Source organism: Ascaphus truei, chromosome 5 (assembly GCF_040206685.1).
Source record: "Ascaphus truei isolate aAscTru1 chromosome 5, aAscTru1.hap1, whole genome shotgun sequence".
Classification (NCBI taxonomy): Eukaryota; Metazoa; Chordata; class Amphibia; order Anura; family Ascaphidae; genus Ascaphus; species Ascaphus truei.
In genome coordinates this window covers 15430607-15436606 of record NC_134487.1, presented here as the reverse complement: position 1 = coordinate 15436606, position 6000 = coordinate 15430607, and positions in this window count along the sequence as shown.

Sequence of the window (6000 nt, the reverse complement as noted above, 5' to 3'; positions counted from 1 at the left end):
GCTTTACTACACTCCTGGCCTGAGTCTGCAGTCTATCAGGGGGGAGTACAGGATCGTTCTGCTGCAGGAACTGCCTCCAGCACTCCTGGAGCTTTCTGAGAATGGAGGTGTTGGCACCAACAGAGAAAGAACTATGCATGGACCTCCAAAAGCCTGTCCTCTTCCCCAACAACATCGGCGGAACCTCAACTCTCCTGCAAGCCAACAGGTATTTAGCACCACGATACACCTGTAGCTACACAATATCCCTTAGGGTGGGGGAAGCAGCGCTAAATTTGGAGGCACTGCTGAGATGCTAACAGGACAGGCTTTCCGCAAAGAGCAGCACAGCAGCATGATGCAGGCGGAAAAGGGGGGGAACAGCTCTTTGCTGCTACACCAGAGAAGTGGTTACCTAAAAACCCTTATTATGAGACTAAAGCTGGGGACAGGTCACTGAGGCTACGACAGAGACCCTGTACACCCATTCATTACAATGATGAAGAAAGGGGGGGACAGTTCTCCGAGGCGTCACCAGGGAGGTTGTTGCCTGACCCTTACTAAAGGACAGTTGGGGACAGGGCCTCTGAGGCGACACCAGAGACTCCTGTGCAACCATTCATCACAATGATGGACAGGGGGGGACAGCTCTTCAAGTCGTCACAGGGAAGGTTATTACCAGACCCTTATCAAAGGACAGTTGTGGAAGGGCCTCTGAGCTGATACCAGAGACCCTTGCACACCCATTCACGCTACCTGATGAAGCTGGGGGGGGATTGGTCCTTGAGGCGATACCAAGGAACTTGTTGCGCACCTCACACTACCTGATGAAGAAAGGTGGGGGCAGTCCCCTGAGGCGACACCAGGGAGACTGCTACCCAACCATTCCACTCATCAGTTCCTGAGTAACACTAGCTATATGTGTTGCCATCAAAATGCCTTTTATTTCACTCAAAATGGTGGTTTCGGTCCAAGGAAACGCACCGCATGGACTGTGCAACCTAAAATGGTGGTTCCCGTCAAAAACGGGATCGCGTGGGATTGTCTGCAAAAGTTTGCAATCCCTTTTTCTGCAAAAGAGTTGCAAGAGCTCGGCGCCAAATCTGGAGCCACGCCCGATCTACAGTGATTGGCTCAGTGAAAGCCGAAGTCACACCCTGTTACAGTATGCCTCTAATCCAAACTCCACCAGAGAGAGGGGGTACTGCAAGAACCAATCCTCACAGACTGTCTACACTGAGGGAGGAGCAGGATGTGTGCTGCTCAACCCTCAGTTCCTCGGAGCTATCACCAAGAGCAGAGCTTCTCCCTGAATTGCTGCTATTAAAAGTACGGTCGCAACCTGACCTAACCATGGCTGCCTTGAAAATCGTGCGGAAACTATCATCGTGAGTACCGGGTTGTCCCCAGCCGACTTGCAGCGATACTTAGCCAGACCTAAGGGAAGGGGTCGCAGGATCCCTGCGGACCCTGACACCACCCCTATACCGACACCTGTGGGCCGTGGTAGGCCCAAACCCCAGGGACTTGTGCAGGACATTGCTAGGCCTATATCACCGGTCCCCACCATCTGTGTCCCTACCAAGTCCCCTCATATCCCGGACACCAACCCTAAGGACAGTGAACAAAAGCAAGTCCCTGTGCCATCACAAGATTGGAGGAAGTTGGACTATAGGGGACTTTCAGAGTCTGTGAGATGCAGATTCAGAAGGGGAGATACCTTCTTCTAGCAGGATACCTGTTGTGGGATCTCAGGGCTCCTTTACATCTTTTAGAGTGTCCTCTCTGTCAATCAGATCTGAAACTTTTGGGGTGTCCTCTCGGATGGACACTAGGTCATGTAGTCCTAAAACTATAGATACTCTGTGGAAGACCCTTAAGTGGTGGGACCCCATGTTTCAGGGCTATGCTCCCACTATGCATAGGACTAGGTTCCTATTAGTCGATGGACCCACAGTAGACCATTGGTGGGAAGAAGGGGAATTCTCTCCCGAGGAAACGGCCGAGGCCCTACGTAAAAGGGTGGAGGAAATTTGCTTGGGCGTAGTAAAACCCATGGGCCCAGCTATATTTTATCAAGAGGTGGACCCTCAAGAGCCTCCATTTTGGGTCTTGCCAGGCGGCAAGGCTGGTAGCAGAAAATGAATGAAATTAAGCCGGGCTGATAGGGCCATTGTTCAGAGCTACTGTCAATCTCATGGATATGAGTACCCTTATGTCCCGGAGCCAATTATAAAGGAGATAGAGGACAATTGGCTACAGCAAGCGGTGCTGGACTATCTAAAATCAAAAACCAGCCAGCACGAATTTTCCAAAATCTGTGAGATCATTAGAGATTGGAGTGTGGGATGAAGCATACTCAAAGAAAGTGTAGAACTTCGCCATGAGAGTGGTCCCCTAAGGCATCGATCTGTAACTTAGCTAATAACTTATCATTGGGTGGATTGTATTGATGCACATGTGGCATAGGTTCCCCCTGGGTCCCTACTGGTACCTGCACCTCTTGATCAGCCGTGGAGGGGTGTGGGCGTGTACCCGGCGGTTACCGGTAGTGAGGTGGGGGTTGGAGAGGCGTTCTGGTCGCCAGAGACTCCCAGCGGCTCCCCTGTAGGGCGCCGCCATCTTGTTTCCAATTGCGCATGCGGAAGATGCCACGCATACGCAGTGATAGACGGACAGTGTAGAGAAGGACCCGCAGGGACTACAGCTGCTGCATCAGGTGGCTAAGATAGGCCAATAGGGCTGCAAGGATCCCTCTGCTCACAAAGATACATTTTGTGCACGCTGAGAGTCGGAGCTGGGACGCAGATAGGGCAGGGTGTATGTGTGTAGGTGTCTGTGGCACCTGCACTGGGCCAGAGACCCCGAAGGCCCGACTCCCCTGTGTACCTTGTGGTTGCTGCAGGGACAGGCCCATAGATAGGGACACTGCCCCTGTAGTACCTAAGCATAGGAACAAAGCCAGGACGCAGCTGCATCCTGGCCTAAGGTGCTCTGGGACCAGACGCCTGCTACTACAAAGAGACATTGCATATGGTGGTACCATCCATGCGGGACCCACCCAACACGGAGGCGGACTCATCGCTCACATCACTGGATCTGTGGATCCCATCTTCTACAGTGTGCCCGGGTGTGGAGCCACCCGGCAGGTACCCAAATCTGCATGTGCATCAACAACACTTTGTGGTGCAGCGCTGTCTCCCACTTTCGGGTGAGCTGACTTTGTGGACACGGTGCTTGGGAAGCACGGTGAAGGGGCACGGCCCTGCGAGGCTTGTACGTTTTGGAGTGTTATTATTATTATTATTATGTGTAGTACAACGGTTATACTGATGTAGCCGGGACACCCTTTTCGTCCCCAATTGTTGGGTGGGGTGGGATATGTCGCACCCAGGGAACGCTCCAATAACGGAGGTTCCGTGTTTAGGGAGCCGCCATGTTTAGGGTGGCGCCGGCGCAGACCTACTCCGGCAGGTTGCGCATGCGCAGAGCAGGTTACAAAGCCCGCGAAGGAGGAGAGCTCGGGGAGGAGGGGAGTTAGGGGACTACGGGTCCCAGCAGCCCCCGCGGTCCCCCGTGACACGGCAGAACCAATCAGGTACGAGAATAGGGGGGAAAAGGAAGTGATGGGGCGCACGAGGAGTCAGAGCTAGCTGGCGGAGGAAGGAGAAGGAGCTCCGGTGTAGGGAGGCAGGCCGCCCCTACCTAGGCCGCATGCACCAGACCCAGTTAGGCCCTGAGCCCCAGTAGAGTGCAGCGGAGCTAGGGACTGGCCATAGTCTGGTTCCGGATCCCCTTCTGTGATACGATCGCTATCGGGACAGTTCTACATTTGCGGGAGGCCTGGGACCAGGCCCCGCCACTAAGCCGCAGCGTGTCTGGGTGGGATCGCCCCGGACACTCACGGGTGACGTCATCTACTCCCACGCCGATCCTTTGTGAAGATGGTTGCAGAACCGGGTCCAGGAGTGCCCGGCAGGTAAACTCCAAGTGCACCAACGGTACCATTTTCACTCTAGGACACGGTGGCTGCGCAGTCACACACTTATACATCCACTGACTCACTTGGGGGTGAGGGAACGTATTCCGCGCGGGAACTGGACACGGGGTGGGATAACCCGGTGAAGGGAAAGGGAGAGTGAGCGTTCAGCGGACGCTGGTAGTAGTGTCTCCTCTAGGGAGGGACACCTGTTAATTAAGCTGTTGGTTGCTGCAAGTAAACGTATATTGGTTAAGGTATATCGCTGTGTGTGTGTTCATGTACATAAGTTCCTGCGAAGACCCACTTCCCCTAGGGCGGAAGCTGTCGCAGGTGGAGGCGCTGCACCAAGTCATAAGTATTGTGAGCACCCCAGGCTCTCCGTGGCAGAGGCTTAGGCCCTGTGAGACTACAGGTTATACAGCATATGGTAGTGGCCTGTGTCCGATAGGAAGCAGGGCTACATTTGGAGGCGCTGCTGAGATCTTAGACTTGGGGTGCCCCCCTGAGCCACAAATACCACCATGGCCCTTCCCTCGCATCAGGAAATATGCGACTGGGCACGACAAATGCGCACACCCACCCGCCGTGCAGTTGGGTGTGTGACCCGAGTACCCATGGCCCTACCCTTAGAGACATTGCAAACGGCCCTACGACAACTACCAGGTTTTGCCAAAGCCTGCCTGGTAGACGTACTCATAGATCAAGATGCTAAGTGGAACACCTTGCTAGTAGACTGTCGGCGAGATCTAGTAGTCCTCGAGCCGGCCGCCCCTCAATATCTGCCGCTTCCAAACTCTCCGTCCGGTGGCAGCCCCTAGGTCTATCCCCTTCGGGACCCCCCTGTGGGGGAACTAGGTGGTGACGAACCTACACTCCCCTTTGCTTATTACCCCGCGAGTGAGGCGGGTAGCTGCCCATCAGACTGTAGCTATCCCGGGTCTAGCGCATCCGACGAAGCGGGGGTGCGTAGTGATATGCTGCAGAAACTTAATGACAAGATAGACCAGTTAACCACTCCCTCAAGCTTACCGGCGTTAGTAGAAGCACTTACCCTAGCCACGCATTCTCAAAGTTACCGGAAATTAAAGGCATTCTCGGGGGACTCTACCTGTGCCCACGGGAGAGGATGGGATAGATCCTTGGAAGGAACATACTAGGGGAGTAATGGAAGAATGGTCTTGTACCGTTGTAGTGAAACGCCAACGGCTCATGGAGTGCTTGAGACCCCCGGCATCCACTTTGATCAGCATCCACCGAGAGCAGTATCCCGACCTGACCGCTCGTATGATGATCGAGTTTCTCGTCGAGGCCGATAGCGCGACCGAGGATGATGGGGCCTTGTGGGCTAAGTACTATGCCATTAACCAAAAGGAGGGAGAAGAGTTGTCTGCCTATATCCACCTCGTGCAAATCTCCCTGGGACCCCTGCTGCATCATAAATACTTGACCGCCTCCCAGATGGACGAATACCTCCGCAAACAAAACCTACGGGGGTCCAGTCCTACTCACCCTATTGTAAACATGATTCGCGATAATCTCACTCGAGGACCTCCCCCCTCGTTTATCAAACTGTTACAGCAAGTCAAAGAGCACAAAACGCATCTCCTGCTGCACTCTCCACAGAAGTCTAAAGCAGCCAGCAGCACTAAACCCAAAGGGAGTGCTGAGAAGGAGGAACCGGCGGACAAATCCTGCTCGGAGAGGCCGAAATACGCCGGTCGAACCTCGCTTCCGTATGACCGCCGTACCACACCCCGAGATATGTCCTGCTATAAATGCGGGAAAAAGGGACATATCTCCTACGATTGTCGGATGGGAGAGTCGCGCCACCGGAGTCCGTCGCCCAAGAAATTCACGCCCCAGGCCATGATATGCGGTGTATACGCGACCAGCCCCAAAGCCCGTTTCCACCCAAAGTGGCGATGGACCCGAATAGGAGAGTAACCGCGTGGGGCCAGTAGCGCTGATCCGGGTACTAGTAGACGGTATCTACTCCTCCGCCCTGCAGGACACGGGATCTCAAGTAACCATCATATATC